Genomic DNA, 26137 nt, shown 5'->3' with positions numbered 1-26137 from the left:
TAGGGCTTAATTCTTATAAAGTATCTCTTGGACTATATTATCTGCAGGCAGTGCTCTGTTAACTTAAAGAGATGCAAAGCAATTCAAGCCAATAGAACTGCTAAGTGGTTAGGAACAATAATAAAGGCAAAGACTAAGAAAATCGTTGAGGATCTAAATATTTTTAGAACCCACTTGCCAGGCTCTCATATAAATATAACTTAATAGGGCAAGCCCCACATGCTTTTTTAGTATTCATGATTTCAAGATATTTAGCTTGTAGACTTACAAAGAATATGCCATTTTATTTTGGTATAGGATTTAAAGATATTACACTTTTAATGCTAGCTCAAAATGCATATTTGAACTCATAACTTCCTAAGTCTATGAAGGTAAGATATATACATTATTAGGAAGTATACTGAGGGCTAAAGTTTATGATTGTATTCAGTTCACTCACTCAGTCATGTCTGACTCTTTGTGACCCCATGGACTGCAGCCTTCCAGGCTTCCCTGTCCATCACCAACTCCCGGAGCTTGCTCAAACTCATGTCCATTGAGTTGGTGATGCCATCCAACCATCTTATCCTCTGTTGTCCCCTTCTCCTCCTGCCCCCAATCCCTCCTAACATAAGAGTCTTTTCCAGTGAGTCAACTCCTTGTATGAGGTGGCCAAAGTACTGGAGTTTCAGCCTCAGCATCATTCCTTCCAAAGAACACCCAGGGCTGATCTCCTTTAGAATGGACTGGTTGGATCTCCTTGCAGTCCAAGGGACTCTCAAGAGGATGGGGTGAGAAGGGAAGTGGGAGGGGCGTTCAGGATGGGGGGACTCATGTGCACCCATGGCTGATTCATGTCGATGTATGGCAAAAACCACCACAATATTGTAAAGTAATTATCCTCCAATTAAAGTAAATTAATTAATTAAAATCTTTTTTTTTTAAATGTGGAAATGTTTGTGTTTTTCAAAGTTTTACTTAATCTTGGGATAGTACTGATTACCAAAGAAAACCTGAACCATAATGAGCAAATAAATTTGCAAGCTGGATGCTTTTTTAAAAATTAATTTTTATCTAGGCCAGATTATTTTTCAAGATATGTGATCTATTGCCTGGAGCTTCTTAGATCTCATATAAAATATGTTATATTGCCTGACATGAATATTATCTAGCTAAGACAATATAATTAGAGCTTAACTGATTGAACTACTTTCAAGAAAACAGTGCTAAATTTTAATTTTCTCAAACTGTAAATATCTTTTTTCAATCTTCAGCTTGGTTAACTCCTTTAATATGCAATTATCCCAGTTATCCAGTTATTACCAAATATATGCACTAGAATTCCTTAAAATAGATCTTGAGTAGCATTTTCACTATATAGTAGTTTTTTTCCCTAGTTATAATTTATTCATATATTCACAATATGCATATATAGGTATAATATATATTGCTACTCTTCTATGACCTTAAGGTCAGAAGCTATATTTTCTTTATCTTTGTATTTCTAATAGTTGACATAAAGAAGGTGTTCATTGGAGGAAAGGGGAAATGGAAAAGGAAAAGGCAGTGAATAATCTTCAGGTGCTAAGAACGTCACAGTTAAATTACTGAGACTGATTTTCATTCTCATATATTTGCTTAGTTTGGTTATTTCAATAGGAATATGAAAAATATAGATGACTCAGGATGAAATGAATAGAAACTCCTGGGAAGTGAAATGATAAGGTCTAGAGAAGTAATAAGTATTTCATCATTGGAAATGAGCAACAGAGGTTAGATTATTATGGTTTGACAGAGGTGTTGCAGAGGAGAGTCCCTGTAATGGACAGAAAATTCATAATTATAGTGTCAAGAGTTTGTAATATAGTAACTAGAGAGTCAAAAGAACAAGATGCAGAAAAAAAGTGGGAGTGGTTCTTAAAGTATAACTTAAAGAAGATTTTTCATATTTTATGTGAAGGAAAATTTCTCATGTTTTATTCTTTGGTATTTAAGTAGGAATCATTCTCTGGAAGACATTTTTTATTAAACAGGACATCTAGGAGCTGGACAAGGTGGAAAAAAAGAATTTTGCCTATATAAAAGTTTAAATTTATATGACAAAACCAAACATGATCAAAATTAATAGTCTACAGCAAATTTGAAAACTAAAATATTTGCAACAGAGGTGTCGGATGAAAGGGTTTGTGTCTGTAATATTCAGGAAGCTCTTAAATTTTGATAAGAAGGCAAACAACCAAATAGAAAAGTGGGCAAAGGATATGAGTAGGGAATTTCAGGGGAGCAAATTCAGATGGTCAATAATATTTCAAAGGATGGTCAGACTTACAGTCAATGAAATGTGAACTATCACTTTACATCCATAAGATTGGCAAAAATGAAAATGATCAAAAACACATGTTACTTGGGATGAGGATGTGAGAAGTTATTTGAATACTGCTGATGGAAATATGAGTTGTTATTGCCTTTTTTGGAAGGTAATCTGGCAATAACTATTGAAAATAGACATATTATGCCCTAATGATTTCACTTAAGGGAATCTGCTCCTAATAATTAAAGCACTGGTATGTACAAGGATGTATATTTCAGCACTGTTTATAATATCAAAACTTAAAAACAAAATCATTTCTATTAATAGTGGACTGAGTAAATAAGTTAGAGTATATCACAATATGGAACATTGTGTTGCCATCGAAAACAGCATTATATGAGCCAACTTGGCAGGGCTTTCACTGACGTAGTATTGAATGAGGAAAGAAATATATATAGAGGTATATGTTAATATATCCTATTCTGTTGTGGAACAATGACCAGAACACCTTTATGTGGGTTTATGTAGGAGTATGTGTACCTACACATGTATATATTCATATGATATACTATTAGCTTTTAACAACATAGAATGCATACTAAAGGGTTAACATGTTTCGGGGCAGTGATAATAAGGCAATAAGGAATAAAAAGAAGAAGAAGGTGGGGTTCATTACCAGGCAATTAGATGTGAGACTAGAACTCAAGGAAGGAATCAAGATTCAAGATCTAAATTTGAGACTCCACTATGCTGCTGTGGCTAAGTTGCTTCAGTCGTGTCCGACTCTGTGCGACCCCATAGACGACAGCCCACCAGGCTCTGTTGTCCCTAGGATTCTCCAGGCAAGAATACTGGAGTGGGTTGCCATTTCCTTCTCCAATGCGTGAAAGTGAAGTCACTCAGTTGTGTCTGACCCTTCCGACTCCATGGACTGTAGCCTACCAGGCTCCTCCATCCATGGGATTTTCCAGGCAAGAGTGCTGGAGTGGGGTGCCATTGCCTTCTCCAGAGACGCCACTATAGAGGTAATGTTAGATGCCAGCAGAGAGCATGGCTAACCTCTTAGCATTTATCTTTTTTTTTTTTTAATGTATTTTATTAGTATCTGCTTCACCTTAGCAAGACTGGGGTTCAGCAATCGATTTTATATTGTCTGCTTCAGTCAGCTTATATAGGGTGTATTAATTGATGTTTGTAAGAAGCTTTTACTTATTCAACAAATATATATTGAGCACCTGTTTTGTATCAGACATTGTTATAGGGCCTACAATGATAAGACATACGAGGTCCCTGTTAACATAAACACATATATAGTTCAGATCACATAACTACAATGGAGAAAAGGGATAAAAAGATTCAGGGAAGGTGAAGGAAGGAGAGGTGACTATGTAAGATGAGGTAGTCAGGAAAGGTTTTTCTCTGAGGAGGTGAATTTGACAAAAGCTCTAAGTGAAATCAGGAAACTGGCCAGGTGGGAATATGAAAAAAGGCCATTTCAGCCAGACAAAAGTCAGAAGGCCCTGAGGCCAGATTGGCTTGGTGTGTTCTAGGACCCGGAAGACCACAGTGACTGTAGTGTAGCGAAGGGAGAAGGAGGCTGGGAGTAGGTGACTTGGACATAGTTGCTCATGTAAAGAGACTGGCTCTTAATCTGGTTGTGATGGAAAGTGACTGGAAGGTTGTGAGCACTGGAGGCTGTCCTCATTTGGATGTGGGAGTACTCAGTCTGGCTTCTGTAGTGGGAAACTGACTCTAGGAGATAAGAGCAAGGACTACTGCACTCCTGAGGGAGTCAGGAGATGGTGGTGTCTCTTTTAGCGAGATAGTAATGGAAGTAGTGAGCAAGGGGCCAGATTTCAGACATGTTTTGAAGGTAGAGGGACTGGAACTAGAAAATCAGGAAAGACCCTATATACTTTGAGTCCACTTTGAATCACAGGGAACAAATACTTTAGAATTTGAATATACTTTAGTATCCTTAACCTTTATAAAGCAGAAGTGTTTAGGGTATTAGAAAAGCAAAGAGGTGCATTGAAAGGGGGGCAGTGATTAAAAGCTCTTTTTTCATTTAAATCTCAAAGACTTCATAGTCTTTTGTGATAATGGATGAAGATTGCTTTCCAGTGTTTGCTATTTGAATTCTTTCAGAAAATGCTTGGACCCTCAATTTTGTTGTTTTGTTGTAATGGCAGTAAGCCTTAGGGCTACAAAACTGCTTATTATTTACAATATGCAAGCTATTCAAGTGTTTTTCATATATTCTTTCATTTTCAAATAACCCTTGAGGTAGCTACTATTATTGTTCCTGTTGTACATATGGGGAAACAAGCAGCATATGGGTATTTAGTTAGCATCTAAGCATTTCCATCATATTTTATGGTATCCCCAATCCTACTTGTGAGGGGATAACATTTTTATTTTCTTACTTCAGTTCAGTTGCTCAGTCGTGTCTGACTCTCTGTGACCCCATGAACTGAAGCACACCAGGCTTCCCTATCCCTCACCAACTCCTGGAGCTTGCTCAAACTCCTGTCTGTTATCTCATCTTCTGTTGTCCCCTTCTCCTCCTGCCTGCAGTCTTTCCCAGCACCAAGGTCTTTTCCAGTGAGACAGTTCTTTGCATCAGGTGGCCAAAGTATTAGAGTTTCAGCTTCAGCATCAGTCCTTCCAGTGAATATTTAGGACTGATCTCCTTCAGAATGGACTGGTTGGATCTCCTCGTAGTCCAAGGGACTCTCAAGAGTCTTCTCCAATACCACAGTTCAAAAGCATCAATTCTTCAGCACTCAGCTTTCTTTGTTGTCCAACACTCATATCCTTACATGCCTACTGGAAAAACCATAGCATTGACTAGATGAACATTTGTCAGCAAAGTAATGTCTCTGCTTTTTAATATGCTGTCTATGTTGGTCATAGCTTTTCTTCCAAGAAGCAAGCATCTTTTAGTTTCATGGCTGCAGTCACCATCTGCAGTGATTTTGGAGCCTAAAAAAATAAAGTCTGTCACTTTTTCCATTGTTTCCCCATCTGTTTGCCATGAAGTGATACAACCAGATGCCATAATCTGAGTTTTTTGAATGTTGAGTTTTAAGCGAGCTTTTTCACTCTCCTCTTTGACTTTCATCAAGAGGCTCTTTAGCCATAAAGGTGGTGTTGTCTGCGTATCTGAAGTTATTGATACTTCTCCTGGCAATCTTGATTCCAGCTTGTGCTTCTTCCAGCCCGACATTTCACATGATGTACTCTGCATATAAGTTAAATAAGCAGGCTGGCAGTATACAACCTTGATGTACTCCTTTCCCAATTAGAAACCAGCTTGTTGTTCCATGTCTGGTTTTAACTGTGGCTTCTTGACCTGTATACAGATTTCTTAGGAGGCAGGTCAGGTGGTCTGATATTCCCATCTCTTTCAGAATTTTCCACAGTTTATTGTGATCCACACAGTCAAAGGCGTTGGCATATTCAATAAAGCAGAAATAGATGTTTTTCTGGAACTCTCTTGCTTTTTCGATGATCAGTGGGTGTTGGCAATTTGATCTGTGGTTTCTCTGCCTTTTCTCAGTCCAGCTTGAATATCTTCACAGTTCATGTACTGTTGAAGCCTGGCTTGGAGAATTTTGAGCATTACTTTACTAGCATGTGAGATGAGTGCAATTGTGCGGTAGTTTGAACATTCTTTGACATTGCCTTTCTTTGGGATTAGAATGAAAACTGACTTTTTCCAGTCCTGTGGCCACTGCTGAGTTTTCCAAATTCGCTGGCATATTGAGTGCAGCACTTTTACAGCAGCATCTTTTAGGATTTGAAATAGCTCAACTGGAATTCCATCACCTCCACTAGCTTTGTTTGTAGTGATGCCTTAGGGCATTACTTTCTTACTTCACTAGTCTTTTTTTATTCTTACATTTTGCATGGTGTTGAAAAACTGTAACTTAAAGATGTAAGGGCCAGTTGATTCCTTAGAATTACAGCAAATGTGAATTTTACCTGTTTCGATTATACTTCCAACTTTGGATATCTTAGTGATTTTTTTTTCGTCTTTAACTATCCAAATGTATTAGAAGTTAGCATGTTTTTCAATTAAAAAAAATCTGTCTCTAAGATGACATCTCACATCCAGAAGTTACATAAACATCTTTCAACAGGTAATGTCTTGATTTTTGATTCACAAGATACAGTCACCATACTGCTTTGTTTTTCTGTCTCCAGTGCCCATCACAACACTTAGCACACAGCAGCTGTTTACTAAATGTTAAGTGAATGACTGAATGAAGAGACCCAGTTTCTCTTTGTAATGTGATATCATTTTTTTCTGCTATAGATAGGTTTGTTGTACAAGAGAGGGAAAATATGACTACTGACTTAGCTCGTATGACACCCCAGAGGACAGAGAGATTTCCTGTCTTCCCATAGTTATTTACATTCAGGCTTATTGGAGGAACCTGGCCCTTTTGGACTGGTTAATACTCCTAAAAGATGACTGGCCACTCCTAGGCCATGGATTCCATTCCTCGAAGGAAAGGTATAGGGAGCTTGAGCAAACCGAAATGGTAATTTTCACTGTCCACCACAAAGAGTAATTAGAATTTAAGTTCCAAACAAGTCTCCACTCTTTTAACCCCTCCTAATTTATGAAAAAATACAAATTGAAAAAAGAAACATGGTGTGTAAACATAAGGAATGTACATCTCAGTATTTTTGTTAAGGGGAAAATGAGATTCTGTGAAGTGATCGCAAAGAGTAAATCTTAAAGACAAACACCCCACTTTCCAAGTGAGGGTCATAATCTCTTGGTCAGAGGATTAGAATCCATACTGTTTTTGGAGGCCTGGCTCATTTTCCTCACATACCCAAAGGTTCATTAAAATAGTAAATAAATGCACCTTGATGCTGTCACAACTCACCTTGTTTAGCTGTTCTTGCTTCGGGCAGTTATCACAGTTCCTAGTCTGCCACGCTGGTTCTAATAGCTTTGGGGGAGGAGTGAGAAAGGAGGAGCTGGACCTTCCCCTGTGTCCCTAGGTCCGTTCTCTATGTCTGTTTTTCCATTGCTGCCCTGAAAATAAATTCACCAGTGCCATCTTTCTAGATTCCATTTATACTTGTCAGTATATTTATATTTTTGTCAAGATATTTATATTTTTGCCACCTTGTTAATTCTTTCAGCTGAAGTCACAATAAAGTTTCAGTCATCACTAATGAATGGTATTCAGTTATCTTCATGCAAATTATGTCATTGTTGCACATGTGCAGTTTCTGTGTGTAAGAATGAGCAAAAGTAATTCTTAAGAAAATAATTATTCAAAGGTTGCCTATGAGTTGTATTTTTTTATATCATTGTTTCCCAATTATGGTCCCCGTTTTGTCTCAGTGAAAGTGAGTTTGCTCAGTCGTGTCTGACTCTTTGCGATCCCATGGACTAGATTTAAAAAAATGCAATTAAGTTTTTTTAAAACCAAATATCTGTAAACCATAGCCTCCTGTGTATTGTTAGTATTGTAACTGCTACTTAGGTAATAGAAACTCAGTATTTGATAACATACTTTTAAACATTATACAGAAGAGCAATAAACTGCTAAGATAAACAGAGCTATAAAATAAACTTAATCCTGGGCCTTAATTAACATGTTTGTTTTTACATTTGGGTGGGACGATATCATCTACCCTCACAGCATTTGAAGTATGTAAATGTGCCCATGATTCAAATCACAAATATGTGTTTTGTGTTTTCAGTATAATTCTTGAGTCTATCCCTTCTGCTAATAACTTTCTTTCACTAAGACTAAAAATAAACTTTAATTAGTGAATTTTTAATGTTTTATTAATAGTTTGTTTAATAATTTTATAGTTTATTTTAATAATGTTTAATATTTCATTTATTATTTATTTAATAAATAAACTTTAATAGTTTATTTAATATCTTCCTGAAGTGCTTCTTTGACTGTTTCTCTTCTACGCTCTTGACAGATCACATGTCACACTCCTGCTTCAATGTCTGCAACGTCTCTATGCCGAGGAAAAATTCTAGGGCCTACCCTGAGCCTGGGCTTCCCAGGTGGCGCTAGTGGTAAAGAACCCCCGCGCAGGTTTGATCCCTGGGTCGGGAAGATCCCCTGGAAGGAGGGCATGGCAACCTCCTCCAGGATTCTTGCCTGCAGAATGCCATGGACAGGGGAGCCTGGCGGGGTACAGTCCTTAGGGTCACAAAGAGTCGGACATGACTGAAGTGACATAGTATGAGCATGACATATAAATCCCTCACTGTTCTGGCCTCCGGCTAATTTACTGGTTTCATATCCTTCACTGTCATCCTCCCCCAGTCATCAAACTGTATCAAATTGCTTGCCCTTTCCAAACTTGCCTTCCTGATTCCATCTTCACATAGCGTTGTTTGCCCTGAGTGTCATTCTCTTATTGTTTTGTTTTTCAAGCGTCCTTTGATTTCTCTAGGACTCTGCATCGTTGTAACAGGTGTTTAGATCTCTGTTATTAACGTTTCGTTACAGTTGTTTATGTCTTTCCCACTAGATTAGGGACTTTCAAAGTGTAGACTAGTCATTATTTTTGTAATCCTCCTTTTTGTGCCCATGTGGTGCTGTCTTATAGGGATGTTTCCTGTGGCTTTGGATGTTGAACTAGGTACGGTTATAGGGCTTAAACTGGGGCTTCCCTGGTGGCTCAGTGGCGAAGAATCTGCCTGCAATGTAGAAAACCGGGGTTTGATCCCTAGGTTGGGAAGATCCCCTGGAGGAGGGCCTGGCAATGTACTCTAGTGCATTGAGAACCCCTTGCCTAGAGAACCCATGGACAGAGGATCCTAGCAGGCTACAGTACAAAGGGTCGCACAGAGCCAGACACAACTGAAGCGACTGAACAGCAGCAGCATAGGGCTTAAGCACTTTTTTCCCTGAAAGAATTTTTTCACTTGTAAAAAGATCTGAGGAATACAGTATCTCCTTTCCATCACGTTCTTTCATAGTAGGACCTGTTCAGAATATTCTGGTAATTTATTTGTAGGTAGGGGGAGGTATCTTTAAAGTATGATCTATAAAACCTTGTTAAAATTTGCCTGGTAATAAATATTCAAAACTGAGTTAACAAATATTACAGCAGACTGACCATATACAAATACAAGTTGGGAAAGAATGCAGGAGTAGTCATTTTTTAATTGTGCAAACTCTCAAATTATGTCTAACTTTGTGCTTGTCCAGGTTATTTGTGTATTTTGTTTTTGCTTGAATAGATAATAGTGGTCAGATCAAAGCACCACATGTTGGTTACTTGGAAGCTGGTCAGTTGAAGCAGCTGGAATTTTCCCTTCTAAGCATGTGTATGCTTAGAGGGAGGGAAAAAAACCATTTTTGTTTTATATCATCTGGTTTGTTGTTTGCCTTCTTTCAGTCAGCAAAAAGTCAGTTTCACATTTTGAGTGTGACTGAACTTCAGTATTTGCTATACAAATCTTATAGGTGTGTAACTTTCATTTTTATGTCTCTAGGTGATTAGTTTAGATTTTGATTCATGAAATGGCAGGTGTCTTCCCTGCCTCCTCAAGGTAACTATTTACAGGTTTATTACATTTTTATGTTCTACTGTCTGCATAAAAATTTGCCTATCACTGCATAAAAATTTGGTATATCACTACATTGAATAATTGCATTTGTCAGGCAAATGTTTGTCCTAATACTTACCCCACTCACAGAAAAAGACTGAAACATCTTCAGTAAAATCAAGTTAAATTGAATGTCACAAATAATATTGAAGGAAAAAAGGAAACCACTCCCAGCATGAAATATGTATTGAAGAGCTCCAAGAGTAGCTTTACTCTGTTGCTATGGACATGAGAGCTAGTTGTATTCACTACCTATCGCAGGGCCTGGCATAGATTGGGCACTCAACCCATATTTAAATAAATGGATGTCTGAAAGCTGAGATTATTTTAATAGCAGAAATCCTGTTCCTACTTAGCATCTCCCTAGTTTTTGCTAAACTCTAGGGGTATTCTCTGATCTGAGGTCAAGTTAGAATAGTTTTGTTTTTGTTATAGTTGCTTTGCTCTAAATAGTTTTAGGCTTCTAAACCCTGTTGTTAGAATTTATAAGTGTATTAAGTAGTAACAGGAAGTGAGGTGAAAATAGTTCATAAGAAAGTCATGTATATATACACTTTCTAGGCAGACTTGGCCAGTCCTTCATCTTCCCTGTGCCTCAGTTTCTTTATAGATTTAAAGAACTGAATCAGAAATCTTTTTTTTTTTTTTTTTTTTACTGTAAGTGGCTAGATAGTAGCTTTATGAAAATTAGTAAGAAAGGACATTTAATGAAGCTGATATTGGGCTATAAGTTACATGGTTTTGGCCCAATGGAAGTTGAAATAATTGAGGAAAAGGCACCTTTCAGGAATACTGCTCTCAGTTCAGTTCAGTTCCGTCGCTCAGTCGTGTCCTACCCTTTGTGACCCCATGAATTGCAGCACGCCAGGCCTCCCTGTCCATCACCAGCTCCTGGAGTTCACTCAAACTCACATCGATCGAGTCAGTGATGCCATCCAGCCATCTCATCCTCTGTCATCTCCTCCTCTTGCCCCCAAACCCTCCCAGCATCAGAGTCTTTTCCAATGAGTCAACTCTTCGCATGAGGTGGCCAAAGTACTGGAGTTTCAGCTTTAGCATCATTCCTTCCAAAGAACACCTAGGACTGATCTCCTTTAGAATGGACTGGTTGGATCTTCTTGCAGTCAAAAGGACTCTCAAGAGTCTTCTCCTACCCCACCATTCAAAAGCATCAATTCTTTGGTGCTCAGCTTTCTTCACAATCCAACTCTCACATCCATACATGACCACTGGAAAAACCATAGCCTTGACTAGACGGACCTTTGTTGGCAAAGTAATGTCTCTGCTTTTGAATATGCTATCTAGGTTGGTCATAACTTTTCTTCCAAGGAATAAGCGTCTTTTAATTTCATGGCTGCAATCACCATCTGCAGTGATTTTGGAGCCCCCCAAAATAAAGTCTGACCCTGTTTATACTATTTCCCCATCTATCTGCCATGAAGTGATGGGACCAGATGCCATGATCTTCGTTTTCTGAATGTTGAGCTTTAAGCCAACTTTTTCACTCTCCTCTTTCACTTTCATCAAGAGGCTTTTTAGTTCCTCTTCACTTTCTGCCATAAGGGTGGTGTCATCTGCATATCTGAGGTTATTGATATTTCTCCCGGCAGTCTTAATTCCAGCTTGTGCTTCTTCCAGCCCAGTGTTTCTCATGATGTACTCTGCATATAAGTTAAATTAGCAAGGTGACAATATACAGCCTTGACGTACCCCTTTTCCTATTTGGAACCAGTCTGTTGTTCCATGTCCAGTTCTAACTGTTGCTTCCTGACCTGCATACAGGTTTCTCAAGAGGCAGGTCAGGTGGTCTGGTATTCCCATCTCTTTCAGATTTTCCACAGTTTATTGTGATCCACACAGTCAAAGGCTTCGGCTTAGTCAATAAAGCAGAAATAGATGTTTTTCTGGAACTCTCTTGCTTTTTCCATGATCCAGCGGATGCTGGCAATTTGATCTCTAGTTCCTCTGCCTTTTCTAAAACCAGCTTGAACATCTGGAAGTTCATGGTTCACGTACTGCTGAAGCCTGGCTTGGAGAATTTTGAGCATTACTTTACTAGCATGTGAGATGAGTGCAACTGTGCAGTAGTTTGAGCATTCTTTGGCATTGCCTTTCTTTGGGATTGGAATGAACACTGACCTTTTCCAGTCCTGTGGCCACTGCTGAGTTTTCCAAATTTGCTGGCATATTGAGTGCAGCACTTTCACAGCATCATCTTTCAGGATGGCAGCCAATTGGGGCTATAAAAGTAGCATGATTATAGTGATGTGTGAACTACTTTTTTACATGTCATCTGTAATTAATGAAGTATAAGTATGGAAGAAGATTTCATTATTTGGAATGTATTGGAGTTCAAGTTACTATCTCCATCATACCCTTCCCCACTCCCCTCACCTAACTGTAGTAGGGTTTGAAATTCCTGGCTTTGGTCTATATGGGTGATAAATTTTAAAAATAAAAAAATTTCTCCTTTAGTAGTCTTTATTTCTCTTTAAATTTGAAGATCATTTAGTTCTTTAAGGGAGAAAAGATAGTAACTTTAATTTGCAAATACTAAATGGATAAAAGAATGCCATATTTAAAAATCAATAAAATCAACCTGGTAGCTCAGTTGGTAAAGAACCTGCCTGCAGCGCAGGAGACCCAGGTTTCATTCCTTGGTTGGGAAGATCCTCTGGAGAAGGAATTGGCAATCCACTCCAGTATTCCTGACTGGAGAATCCCATGGACAGAGGAGCCTGGCAGGCTACAGACCCTGAGGTTGCAAGATTCAGACAAGACTTAGCTACTTGAGCACCACCACCCAGAAAAGAGTGGGCAAAAATGCTTCATATACATTTTTGGGACTGAGGGAATCATAAAAAAATTGTCTTGTATGTCAGGCGTTAGATTTCTAAATCAAAGTTGTGCTGTGTCTTGTAGATGTTTAAGCACTTTAATCTTCCATTCTGAAAACTGAAAGACTTACACATGAAATGTTAAGATCTCTATTTGGCTTTAATTGTAAATTGCAGGCCCTGAAGAGAGCATAATTAACTCTATTACTGCAGCAAGCACTTAAAGATCTAAATACTTTGAATGTTCAGTTTGAAGATGACGGAGAAAACTGCCACCAAGCCATACAAAGCTCTATGTTCTTTTTATTCTGTCTGCTTAGCAAATTATATTTGTTATTTTTGTAAGAAAGAGGAATAAAATATATTCACCTCAAAATATGTAAGATGTTTATAACCAGTTCTTTTTATTCTGTTCTCTTCAGAGTAGTCTGCTTAATGATGTAAAACATTTGTCCTCTTGTAGGTCTCTTAAGCCACAGATCCAAATCTCAAACGTAAAATTTACCTCCAGGATATGAAAGATGGCAAAGAATTTTCTAAAATGTAAAATTTGAAGGACAAATAACAGAAATTTTCATACTGTAATACATTTTTGACGTCTAGTAGTTCTGGGTCAGTGCCCTGACTGCCAACCTTTGCCTGATAGTTTACAGCAGATATTATGTATCTTTATAAGTAAATCTGATGTGGATACTGTGGAGCTTTTCAGATAGGTGTTGATTTAGGGTCTCCTTTGAATTTGTGAGCTCTTCTCCTTGTAGCCCTGAAGGGTCACTGTATTCTAATGAATGTGTGGCATGATACAACTAGTTTGAGCTTCTTATAAATAAAGTTTGCATTAGCTGTTTAAATAAAGTTTCTCATTAGTTGAACTTTACAGTGGCAAAATAAAAGTATGAAAGGGAATTTTTTTTTCCAATAAAAATGGCAAAGAAAATTGTGAAGTCTTTGCACCAGACTCTCAAGGCCTGATGTTATCATTTTGTTGTGATATTTGACTGATATGAGTAATGTTTGGGACTATTTGATTTTTGTGACATGACACTTATTGAAATGGGATTTGCAAAGTGGTAGCATGGCTGGATGTAGAGTTTCGATTAAAAAGAATGAGAGAATGAAAGCTAGAAAGTAAATTTTACTATCTCCTCTCAAATATCTAAAATTAGTCAAGAACTTCATCACATGAAGAAACAAATTTTGCAACCTAACTAACATTGTTTTGTATTTATATATGACCTCCAAATGTGACTCGACTCTGAATGTATGCTTTGTGCTAGTGTGTGAAACCTTTTACATGATTATCGCACTGTCTCATTTAATCCTTAAAACAACCCTATGGAGTAGGTAATATCTTCATTTATAGATATGAAGTGAGGGACCAGGGTCGCTCACCCAGGTATAAATAAACAACGGAGGCAAGATTCAAAGTCAGATTTTGTCTCATTCCTCCCATTGTTTCTCTACTTTACAAGACAAATGTAAAACAGAAATTTCATCTTTCCAGTGCCCTTTCTTTTAACCCTTTAATGGCTCCTCATTGCCTGCCAGGAAGATTTCCTTCTCCTCTCATATCCTCCTTCTCCTATCATATCCTTCAGAACCTCTAAAGCTGACTACTTCCTCTTTTGTGACCACAAATCTATCTTACTGGCTTCTGTGATAACACCTGTAGCACACCTCCCGTGTTGCTGGTGGAGTGCAAGGACAACATTTTTCTGTCCCCAGTGAAAGTTCTTTCATGTTGATTAAGTGAATGAATGAAGTTTTAGATTTATGGCTGTTGTTTTTACTTACTGTGTTCAACTTGGCTTGTTTCCTGTACTTTGATGTCTTACAGTATGGCTTTATAAATTCAATAGTAGTAATTTTTAAAATTTATGTAAGCAGTGGCTTTCCACTGAACAATATGGTTGGCCTTATGCTTAATTTCAGGATAGTAGTTGGGAAAAGGAGAGTAGTTAAAATCATATCTCTGGAAAGAAACTTTGCTGTGCCTTTTCTTACATGTCTGCATATTTGTTGTTCAGTCGTCTGTCTGACTCTTTGTGACCCTGTGAACTACAGGGGTCACAAGAGCTCTCAAGAATCTTCTCCAGCACCACAATTTGAAATCATCAGTTCTTCAGAACTTAGCTTTCTTTTATGGTCCAGCTCTCACATCCATACGTAACTACTGGAAAACTGTAGCTTTGGCTATAGGGACCTTTATCGGCAAAGTGACGTCTCTGCTTTTTAATACGCTGTCTGTCAAAGCTTTTCTTCCAAGGAGCCAACGTCTTTTAATTTATGCCTGTATTTGGCATTGTTGCTCGGTCGCTCAGTCATGTCTGACTCTATGACCCCATGGACTGCAGGACGCCAGGCTTCCATGACCTTCACCATCTCCCGGAGTTTGCTCAGACTCGTGTCCATTGAGTCAATGATGTCATCCAACCATCTTATCCTCTGTCATCCCCTTCTCGTCCTGCCCACAATGTTTCCCAGCATCAGAGACTTTTCCAGAATCGTCTCTTCACATTAGGTGGCCAAAGTATTGGAGATTCAGCATCAGTCCTTCTAATGCTTATTCAGGACTGATTTCCTTTAGGATTGACTGGCTTGATCTCCTTGCAGTCCAAGGGACTCTCAAGAGTCTTGTCAGCACCACAGCTCAAAAGCATCAGTTCTTTGGCATTCCTTCTTTATGGTCCAGCTCTCACATCCATACTTGACTACTGGAAAAACCATGGTTTTGACTAGACAGACCTTTGTTGGCAAAGTAATGTCTCTGCTTTTCAATATGCTGCCTAGGTTTGTCATAGCTTTTCTTCCAAGGGGCAAGCGTCTTTTAATTTCATGGCTGCAGTCACCATCTGCAGTAATGTTGGAGCCCAAGAAGCCTGTCACTGTTTCCATTGTTTTCCCATTTATTTGCCATGAAGTGATGGGACCAGAAGCCATGATCTTTGTTTTTCGAATGTTGAATTTTAGCAGAATTATGTCAAAGTGAAATTACCATGGAACTTGTTATGTCAAATACATTTTCCTATGATAAGTAAAAGTGAGCATTGTGTATTGTCTCTAAAGATCTTAATCTAACCATTTTAATTTAAAAAGTAATTTATTTAGAATGTTATCTTATGTATTATATAAAATATGCCTATTCTAAGGGAATGAAGATCTAAGAATTCTTGTAAATGCTTATATGTAAATGGAAATATACAGTGCAGGAAGCAGCTAAATAATTTTTGAATATATACTATCTCCAAATTTTATTTCTTCAGCGGAATGAATAATAGTTTGTTTTCTCCATTATTATTATGAGCACCACATCATTATAGGAGAAAAAAGGGAGAAGTGTTGATGCTTTCTGACTTAATCCTAATCCTATTTATGTAAACAGAAACAAAAGCATCAGGAATTTTTCTTTTAAAATGTAATCTTGAGTGCCAGAATGTTGTTCTAGAGGTATGTCTTTTGGGCTTTTCTATGAACTTTTGGAGGGTAGGTTGAGATGGAAATGAGATTTCTTAAGAATAATGCCATTACTTTGGAGGCTTGAGATCTGGTTCATAACTTAAAGTACGATTGAATTTCTCATAATTAATAATCTTTTGCTTCCTTATCCCATGAGGGAAGCCTATATTAACCATGGGATAGAAGTAATTATTGGAAAACACAGTCCAAAGTAAAAATCTTGATGATTTCTCTTAAATTTCTTTTGTCATTACTTTTTATGGAAATGTGTTAAATCTTTAATAATGTTCCTTATCCCAAAATAATGTTGCCACTGTCTGATGTAGCATGTTTGTGTCAGGGTCTTCAAGACCACTTGTAGGTTTGGTGATTTGTTGGGAGCACTCTCAAGACCGAATATAGAGTCCAACTCAGAGCTATAAATTTCCTTCTGCAAAAAAGGAAGGGTTTTGCAGAATGGTTCAGAGACTGAGGAAACTTGGTTCAAGCTCCCGGTGGAATCACACTGGATGCCCTTAATTTCTCTAGCACTGAGTTGTGACAACGTGTGTGAACTATTGTATACCAGGGAAGCTCTTTAGATTTTCTTCCTTTTTTAAAAAAATTTTAATTATTTATTTGGCTGCGCCGGGTCTTAGTTGCAGCATGTGGGATCTAGTTCCCTGACCAGGGATCGAACCTGTGCCCTCTCCATTGGCAGCACAGAGTCTTAGCCACTGGACCACCAAGGAAGTCCCAGCTCTTTAGATTTTCAATGCCTGGTTTTTATGGCAGCTGGTCACATAGGCATCCTCTGCCAAATACCTACCAGAATTCTAGACTCCAAAAGGAAAAGCAGTAATTCACTGTGCACCACATTTTTCTTTTTTTAAAACAGTTTAGACACAGTGAGGCATTCTTATCAGGGAATTGTGGATACCCTCTTGACATCCAAGTTCCCAAAAGAACTTGGGAACAGTTTTCTAAGGATAGCAGTCTAAGATCTGCTATATTATTAACTCTCTTCTGCACACATGCAGTGTAACTTGAGTGGTTGTAGGTAAATTTTGTCTACCATAATCATTATTGCTTTGAAAGATGATAGTAAATTCATTCCTGTTTTATGATAGCTAATGTCTGTGGTTTGAAACATGGTCAGTTCAGACTTCAACGATTCAACTTTTAGATCTGATGTTGTATTTTTAATACATAAAAATGATATGTTACAAAATGATCACAATATGAATCAATATATTGAGACTTTATTATCCTTAGTTCTTCATGCATAAGTTCCATGCACATGTGTAAGTTCCACAAACGTATGAATGCCTATTGTGTACCTATTTTCGGTATTTGGGCTATAGAAATGAACCATCAGGCATGGTTCCTGCCCTGAAGGAGTCCATCTTCTAGCAAAGGTGATAGAAATGTAAACAAATAAACATAGGTAAGTTATTTTATTGAATTATATTTCATAAGAGATTTTAAAGTATATTTCCTTACGCTACTGTTTATGTGTCTGTGTATTCTTATAGACACTACTGTGTAGTCTTAAGATTGTTATTTTTAAAAAAATTTTTAGTGTCCTGTTCTGAGTTTGGATTTTTGTGCTGGAGAAGGAGGGATGATATTTAATTATATAGTTTTAGGGTGATGAACCACTATACTGGAACCTATTTATGTTCTGCCTGCTTACTAACATTTTAATAACTAATAATTTTAGTAATTTTAGCTTAACGTTTTTGCGTCTAGGGCTAACCAGGTATCTCTTGCGCCTCTTGCATTGGCCAGCAGATTCTTTACCACTGAGCCACTTGTGAAGCAATATCCAATACTAGTCATAATTAAATTTTGATTTTATACAAACTTTTATATGAAAAGAAGTCAATTATCATTGTTTTCTGTTTCAGCCTGTTATTCCACCTCCATGTCATCAGCCTTTTATTCCACCTCTACTCCTGCATTGAAAGTGAAAGTCACTCAGTCTTGTCCAACTCTTTGGTTCCATGGACCGTAGCCCACCAGGGTCCTCTGTCCATGGAGTTCTCAAGAGTACTGGAGTGGGTTGCCATTTCCTTCTCCAGGATGTGTTCCTGACCCAGGGGTTGAACCCGGGTCTCCTGCCTTGCAGGCAGATTCTTTACCATTTGAGCCACTAGGGAAGCCCTAGTTTTAATCAGTTTTGCTTTCTCTCCTATCATTTCTCTTTTCAGTTTCACCACCTTAATATAATAGGCTTAGAATTTTTCTCCAGTCTGTGTTTCTCTTAAAAAAAATGGTTGTTCCAGTCTGTTTTCTAACTGGGTGTCAGAGTCTTCTGTTATGTCTGTAGCTGCACAAAAGTACACAAGATGGAAAACCAGGAAGCATGGACTCTGGATTTGAACTTTGTTGTCTCTTTTTTTTCCTTTAAATTCCTGCAGTGCCATATGTGCATCTCTTGGTTTATTGTATATTTCTTTATAGTTGCTTGTGTGCTTATCTTCACCTTCTGTCCTCTAAGAGCCTGTTTTGTGTGTTTATTTTTTATTTTTTGGCTACATAGATACAGCTAGTTTTAACTTTGGGTAAATTACTTAAATGTCTTAATGCCTTAGGCTACTCATTTATAAAATAGGAATGATACTAGTAAGTCCTATAGCCTTAACTGCCGTCACAGGTGTCCTATGATGACTAAGTGAGTTAATAATGTAAATATTTTAGAATGGTGTCCAGCCCATATTAATTACTCAGTAAATGTTATTTATTCCCAACTTTTTTTAAGTTGAAACCTAAAAAAACAGAAAAAGAAGAGTCAATGAGTATTTGCTTTTCACTTAGATTAATTTTTAACCTATCCCAAATTTGCATTTTCTTTCTTCTGTGTGTACATGTATTTTTTTAGGTAAATTACTTGAAAGCAAGTGGCATGCATCATTGATACTCATGATATTTCACCATATACCTCCTAAGAATAAGTACATTTTCCTGCATTATCACAATACCATTTTTATAGTCAAGAAATGTAAGAATGAGAAAAGTACTTAATATATAGGCTGTGTTCAGATTTCTCCAGTTGCTCCAAAAATGTCTTTTTAGCATTTTTCTTTTCCTTTTCTTTCTGTCATTTTGAAAATCTAGAGTCCAGGCAGGAAGCATTTGCTTTACTTGTTCTGACTCTTCAGACTGTTAATTTGAAGCAGCCTTACTGCTCTTCCTTGCATTTCTTTTTCTTTTCATTCTTTTCCTCTCTTTTTTGTTCCTTTTTGTGACACTGACATTTTTGAAAAGTCTAGGGTCATTGCCTTTTAAAACGTTCTTTTGAAAACTGCATATAGAGATTAAAAGATAGCATGATCTTGTTAAGCTGTATTTTATCTTTATAATTTTAACTATTATAGTTCCAAGTTTTGAGAAGATAAATGAATAAGGGAGATAATGTGAGTAATGTGGATGGTTATTAACAATAAATGTTTTGAGTAGAATATTCCAGAAGATAAGATTTATAAAGAAAAATACAATTAGATCAAGAAGGTCATTTTGTTTGACAAAGGCTTTAAGTTGTTCTATTGCATTTTGTTAATTCTTTAGTATTTTTCAAGCTTTTGCTTTTGGTACGTTGTCCCTGTTCTCCTAAATGCTCTCAGTCTAGGGAGTGAGACAGACAAGTAATAGACTGTTATAATTCAGTGTGAAACATATGGGTGTATATATTTGATAAAAATATTATGGGGCCCTAAGGAATCAAATCAGAGAACCCTACTCCAGTAGTCTTGCCTGGAAAATCCCATGGATGGAGGAGCCTGGTAGGCTGCAGTCCATGGGGTCGCTAAGAGTCGGACATGACTGAGCGACTTCACTTTGACTTTTCACTTTCATGCATTGGAGAAGGAAATGGCAACCCACTTCAGTGTTCTTGGCTTGAGAATCCCAGGGACGGGGGAGCCTGGTGGGCTGCTGTCTGTGGGGTCTCATAGAGTTGGACATGACTGAAGCAACTTAGCAGCAAGGAATCAAATACTGCCCAACTACTAAGGCAAGTAACTTAGGAGTTGGGAGATCAGGAAAGCTCTTCAAAGAAATGACATCCATGTCCATGAATGTAGATATAAAGGTAATTTAAGAAATAGGCAGATCAGAGGTTGGAGGAGGAGTATTTCAGCTAGAAAAAGTGACATTTGAGGAATGTAAGAATTACAATGGTAATAGAGTATGGAGAGGAAACTACAAAGGAATTGAGGGTGGAAAGGAGGCTAAAGAAGAAAGTGGGAGGCTCTGTTAATCCCATTAATGGATTTGAATGCTATTCAGAGTTCAGTTAGAAACCATTAAGTTTCTGTGTGAAAGCAGAGGTGTGATGTAATCAGCTTTGTACTTCAGGAAAACTATCCTGGCTGCTACATTGGGGAACAGGAATCCAGGGAAGAAGCTATTGGCTTCATCAGACAAAAGATGGTGGTGACCTGCGTTAGGACAGTGGTTGTTAAAGTGAAGAGAATTGAATGAGTTTGAGAAATATTCAGAAGGTGAAATCAAATACTATTTGGTGATTGAGGGGGAGGTATAGTGTTCTTGCCTGGAGAATCCCAGGGATGGGGGAGCCTGGTAGGCTGCCGTCTATGGCGTCACACAGAGTTGGACACGACTGAGGCGACTTAGCAGCAGCAGCAGCATAGTCTATTAGTTAAAGAAAACAGACTCTAGAGCCCAAACACTCAGGCTCAGATCCTAACTCTACCACTTAGTATCTTTGTTCAGTTCAGTTCAGTTGCTCAGTCGTGTCCTACTCTTTGCGACCCCATGAATGGCAGCACGCCAGACCTCCCTGTCCATCACCATCTTCCAGAGTTCACTCAAACTCTTGTCCATTGAGTCGGTAATGCCATCCAGCCATCTCATCCTCGGTCGTCCCCTTCTCCTCCTGCCCCCAACCCCTCCCAGCATCAGAGTCTTTTCCAATGAGTCAACTCTTCGCATGAGGTGGCCAAAGTGCTGGAGTTTCAGCTTCAGCATCATTCCTTCCAAAGAACACCCAGGACTGATCTCCTTCAGAATGAACTGGTTGGATCTCCTTGCAGTCCAAGGGACTCTCAAGAGTCTTCTCTAACACCACAGTTCAAAAGCATCAATTCTTTGGCTTTCAGCTTTCTTCACAGACCAACTCTCGCATCCATACATGACCACTGGAAAAACCATAGCCTTGACTAAATGGACCTTTGTTGGCAAAGTAATGTCTCTGCTTTTCAATATGCTGTCTAGGTTGGTCATAACTTTTCTCCACGTATCTTTGTAAAGTTTGGCAAATTGCAAAACTTCTCTGAATCTGATTTACTCATTGTAAAATGAGAAGAAACACAATACTTATCTCATAGTATTGTGTGAGGATTAAATTAATTAATTTGTACAGAGTGTAGAACTGTGCCAAATACATGGTTAGTACTGTGTAGCTGTTAGGTTCTGTAATAATTATCATTGCAATTTTTTAGCAATATTATTATTAATTTGATATTTCATTGAGATGTGAGAAGAACCAGGATTGATGCCTAGGTTTCTAATTTGGCTTCTGAGATAAATTATGGTAGATTTTTTTTTTATAGGGGAGGAGGGATGATGACTTCTCATTTAGGCTTGCTGTTTCTGAGGAACTTTGGGAACACCCTGGTGAAAACATTCAGTAGGCAGAAAAGTATGGAAGTAGGGAGAAAGGTATGAGTTCGGATATCCTTTGGGGAATTGTGAGAATATAGGTGAGCAACAGCAGCAGCAGGTGGTCATTACAGAAGTTGGAAGAGTAAATGAGACCAGTGAAGAGCATGCAAGGAAGGGAGGGAGGGGCCTAAAAGGCTGTGCTATCTTTAGGAGTGTATGATTTAGGCCATAAGCCAGGGTGTAATACTGGGTGCCAAGTGGAGGGTTTAGAAGGCTTTCAGCATTCAGTACAACTCCATTTACATTAACTTGGCCTTCAGAGGACTTTGAGCTGAGATGAAGTGGCAGTCAGGTAGAAGCAAATTCTTCCTCTGTTGAGAAAATCTAGAATTGTAAAGAAGTCAATTTACTAAGGTAGGGAAGGTGTTCCTGACTGCTGTTTTGCTTCTGTAAAAGATATAAGATTGTTTCCTGATTGGCAGAATGGCAGAGAACATAGAATGAGTTCTTATGTCTTTTTATGAATAATGTGTCCTATTAAAGTACATATTGCTTGGATTCATTAATACTGTGTTGATAAGAATTCTCTGTTTTTTCAATTTCTGGTTATGAAAATTTTCTAACCTACAAAAAGCTTAAAAGGAATTGGCCAGTGAATACCTTGGTAATGATCCCATTACCTTACTTCCGTACTTACCTTTGAGTATGTGTGTTTAGTCAAATCATTTCAAAGTAAATTGCAAACTTTATGATACTTCATTCCTAAGATATTTAGCATGTATTTCTATTATACCTTTCAATACCATTATCACATGCAAGAAAATTAACAATAATTTGTTAGTATCACTTACTATTCAGGCCATATTGACATTTGCTGATTATCTTAATGTTTTATAGATTCTTTTTTTTTCCTCCCTTAAAAGAATCCAATCAAGGTTCGTGTGTTGCCTTTGGGTGTTATGCCTCTTTAGTCTCCTGTATTCCAGAGCTCTTTTTTTTGGAGAGGAACATTTTCTTTTTAAGAAACCAGAGTGTTCTAAACTCTGTATTTGTCTGATTGTTTCCTCAGAGCATCATTAATCTTGTTCCTCTATCCTTCGTGATTCCTGTAAACAGGAAACTCAGTTTAAAGGCTTGGTGTAATTAGATGAAAATTTGGGGCAAGGATATGTCATAGGTGATATATATTTCATATTGTGTTACCTCAGGAGGATGTCAGATCATCACACTGTTAACAATACTAAGTTTGATCTTTTCTGTGTAATAATATAATTTTCCCCTTCGAAATTAGGAAGTAATCTGGAAGGTAATTATTTCGTTGATAATTCTATCATTCCTTCTACATCTGTTAGCTGGCATTCTTAAAGACCTTTTCCTCTTCCACTGGGGATGGACAGCAGTTCCTTCCCCAAAAGGCAGAATAAATGCTTGTTTACTTTTAATGAGAAGTTTTGAGAACAGGAAGTTTGGTGCTGTAGTCTCCTCTGCTGATTTTATGCTTTTTTTCTCTTTTTTTAGAGTGTTATTATGGACTCATGGGTTTTTATTGTTCCATTTGTTGTCAGTTATAACTGTTACTCTTTTTAAGACTTAAATTCTCTCAGATGTCTGGCGAGAGCCTCTCAGAGTTGCCTCTATGCCCTTTTGACTGCCCTTCATTGGTTTTTCCCTTTCTAGAAAAACATAAAGACTCACTTATGTTATCCCTGTCTCAGATCTAGAACCAGTCATTTCTCCAGGAAGCTTTGGTTCCTTTTGATGGAGAAGAGTATTTAGAAAGCACGATATGAACATTAGAGATGTTCATTACTTGTATCTTTTGTCTTTCATTGAACATCTTTGTTTGAAATAATATTTACATAACTACCTATATTTTTATCTGATAGTGCAAATAAAATAGGTTCAAAATTATAAAAACTAATATTAATATTGTAACCATTATGTGAGAAGTGTAAGATTTCTTTGCAATTTTTAATATTTTTAGAATATACCTCAGTAAGGACACAGGTCAGAGTACTATGTTCAAAAGTGATTTGAAATGTTATTTTTGTCTTCATATAGTTATATTAACAGTTTGATATGCAATTAACTTCATTTATTTCCATTTGTTTTCAGTGTTAATGTTTGCTAACTTAGATTTTTAAATTTAGTTTTATTCTCTTGCATGTATAAAGCATTTGTATAGTTCAGAAGTCAGGCTATACTAAAAATTATACTTGTGTTTCGATTTTCTACATCTTCCCCTTGCCTCAGTCCTTTCACCTCCTCCATCATAAGTAACTGTTTTTAAATTTCTTATTTAGCCTCCTGCTGTTGATGTTTGTTATTATATAGCTGTAACTCTAACTGTCCCAGTTTTTTCTTCTATGCTCTTTGTATCATTTTATACCCTACGGGGACATATTTAGTGTATTTGAACATACAGCAGGTAATTATGTAATATATCTCTCTTCTATATTATAAAGTTATTTTCAGAAATGACCATGAAATAAAATATAGTAGTGATAGAAACAAAATGTATACATTAAATATTTCCTTTTATTGAACATTTGAATAGACAATCACACTATTAAAAGTAAATTTTAAAATAGAGTACATTATAGAAAATGTTTGCTAAAATATCTCCACCAGAAAATTCATCTTGAATTTTTATTGCATTTAGTTAAAAGAAAAAAAAAATCTCCTGAAGTTTTTCAACAAAATCAAGAGAAGATGGTGGAATGATAGTGAACATGGACACTGTTTGATCCACTAGTTAATAACCAGACATTCAAATAAGCATTGCCCTCTTGGTTTCTCCTAGTAATCTAAGAGCAACATCTTTTGGTGTCTCTCCTCAGTTCAGTTCAGTTCAGTCGCTCAGTCGTGTCCCACTCTTTGCGACCCCATGAATGGCAGCACGCCAGGCCTCCGTGTCCATCACCAACTCCCGGAGTTCACTCAGACTCACGTCCATCGAGTCAGTGATGCCATCCAGCCATCTCATCCTCGGCCGTCCCCTTCTCCTCCTGCCCCCAATCCCTCCCAGCATCAGAGTCTTTTCCAATGAGTCAACTCTTCACATGAGGTGGCCAAAGTACTGGAGTTTCAGCTTTAACATCATTCCCTCCAAAGAAATCCCAGAGCTGATCTCCTTTAGGATGGACTGGTTGGATCTCCTTGCAGTCCAAGGGACTCTCAAGAGTCTTCTTCAACACCACAGTTCAAAAGCATCAATTCTTCGGCGCTCAGCTTTCTTCACAGTCCAACTCTCACATCCATGCATGACCACTGGAAAAACCATAGCCTTGACTAGACGGACCTTTGTTGGCAAAGTAATGTCTCTGCTTTTGAATATGCTATCTAGGTTGGTCATAACTTTTCTTCCAAGGAGTAAGCGTCTTTCAATTTCATGGCTGCAGTCACCATCTGCAGTGATTTTGGAGCCCCCCAAAATAAAATCTGACACTGTTTCCACTGTTTCCCCATCAATTTCCCATGAAGTGATGGGACCGGATGCCATGATCTTAGTTTTCTGAATGTTGAGCTTTAAGCCAACTTTTTCACTCTCCTCTTTCACTTTCATCAAGAGGCTTTTTTGAGTTCCTCTTCACTTTCTGCCATAAGGGTGGTGTCATCTGCATATCTGAGGTTATTAATATTTCTCCCGGCAATGTTGATTCCAGCTTGTGCTTCTTGCAGCCTAGCGTTTCTCATGATGTACTCTGCATATAAGTTAAATAAGCAGGGTGACAAATATACAGCTCCTAGCATCCTTCAAAATTTGATTCTTTTTTCTAAGTGTCCATTTCCTATGTTTTATTGTTGTATAGTTAATGACCTTAACCACCATTTCCATGCACTCTTCCTTAAATAACTGTTTTTAAAGCTTTGTGCATTACTAGTCATTGTTCAAGGCTAATTCCGGCTGTCTGCAAGTGTTTTTGTGTCTGATTAACTCATCTAAAACCTCCCAGCAGGGAAAAAGATAACCTAGAAAAGAGAAATAGCTTACAGCTGTCATTGTTTATTTGGAATCTATTGTTTAAATGCAGGAGCAGGTAATATAACATGGGGGCTAGAGACAAACTGCTCAAATGGAATTTGGACCATTTCAGAACATTACAGATTTAACTTCTGAAATGAATGTGTAGAACTGAATCCATGTATATCAGAGGCCCAACTGGGAGTTCTTCAAATTAACTTCATGTGTAGTTCATTGTTTGAAAAATAAGTAATAAAAGTATTGAATTTGAAACTTACATATATGTTATTAAAGCTGAACAACAACCACAACAATTATTTAAAATTTGGAAAAACTAAAAATTTTTTTCAGAGAGCGTTTTATTGTTGACA

General features: G+C 37.6%; 1 protein-coding gene and 1 non-coding gene across 2 annotated transcripts in view; one reads left to right on the top strand and one right to left on the bottom strand.

Moving 5' to 3' along the window:
* Positions 1 to 26137, top strand: part of MAGI3 (membrane associated guanylate kinase, WW and PDZ domain containing 3) — a 245060-nt gene that overhangs the window by 89161 nt on the left and 129762 nt on the right. The gene's annotated exons all lie outside the window — the stretch shown is intronic.
* On the bottom strand, positions 16854 to 16926 carry TRNAG-GCC (transfer RNA glycine (anticodon GCC)). The gene has a single exon. It is a non-coding gene; the product is annotated as a tRNA-Gly (tRNA).

Source organism: Budorcas taxicolor, chromosome 3 (genome assembly GCF_023091745.1).
Source record: "Budorcas taxicolor isolate Tak-1 chromosome 3, Takin1.1, whole genome shotgun sequence".
Taxonomy (NCBI): domain Eukaryota; kingdom Metazoa; phylum Chordata; class Mammalia; order Artiodactyla; family Bovidae; genus Budorcas; species Budorcas taxicolor.
This window is presented reverse-complemented; position numbering and strand designations above follow the sequence as displayed.